Here is a 985-nt window from a genome sequence, read left to right on the forward strand (position 1 = left end):
TCTGCCCCTCTCTCTCTCTTTCCCACCCCCTTGCCCACGCCACTGTACCTGCCCCTCTCTCTCTCCCCAGTGAACAGACAATCAATGCTAAGACAATGATCCGAGACACACAAATGATAGCGCAATCAGTCCCCAGGCCAGTAAGAGCAGGAGCCAATTAGAAGCACGCTTGTGCCGGGGTGCTCCTGCAGAAGGAGTTAGAGGTCAGAAAGGATCAATAGTAGAGGGTCTCACTGATGGATTGGGTGGGGCGGGCTGCAGTGACGTTTTAAAAAAGCGTCAGGATAGATTAGGCGGCGCACGGTGACGACGTGTAGATAGCCCCGCCTCCTCAGGCCAATGTCCCCGGCCCTAAAACTTCAGTGCTGACCCTGTGATCTTTTACTTATAAATTCCGTGTTCTGTCCGCTTCGTTCTCACGTCACCTGACGAAGACACTACGCTCCGAAAGCTTCTGTTTTTAAATAAACCTGTTGGATTTATAACCTGGTGTTGTGTGATTTCTGACCTTGCCCGCCCACCAGATGCAGACCTAGCGTCCTGCCTGACAAGGCAAGCCGCACCCCAGACCGCTGGCCCCTTCCCTTCAATCCCCGGTCCGTGACACAGCTGTCCCTGCCCTCAAACCGCGTTACCCCGCCCCAGTGCCCTTCGGTCCCCGCCCCTGACCCTCAGTCCCCGCCTCCTGACCCTCAGTCCCCGCCCCTGACCCTCAGTCCCCGCCCCATTGCCCCTCATTCCCCGCCCAATGCCGCTCATTCCCCGCCTCCTGACCCTCAGTCCCCGCCCCATTGCCCCTCATTCCCCGCCCCATGCCGCTCAGTCCCCGCCCCTGACCCTCAGTCCCCGCCCCATTGCCCCTCATTCCCCGCCCCATGCCGCTCAGTCCCCGCCCCTGACCCTCAGTCCCCGCCCCATTGCCCCTCATTCCCCGCCCCATGCCGCTCAGTCCCCGCCCCTGACCCTCAGTCCCCGCCCCATTGCC

The sequence above is a fragment of the Rhincodon typus genome, chromosome 35 (genome assembly GCF_021869965.1).
Source record: "Rhincodon typus isolate 14 chromosome 35, sRhiTyp1.1, whole genome shotgun sequence".
NCBI classification, from domain to species: Eukaryota; Metazoa; Chordata; class Chondrichthyes; order Orectolobiformes; family Rhincodontidae; genus Rhincodon; species Rhincodon typus.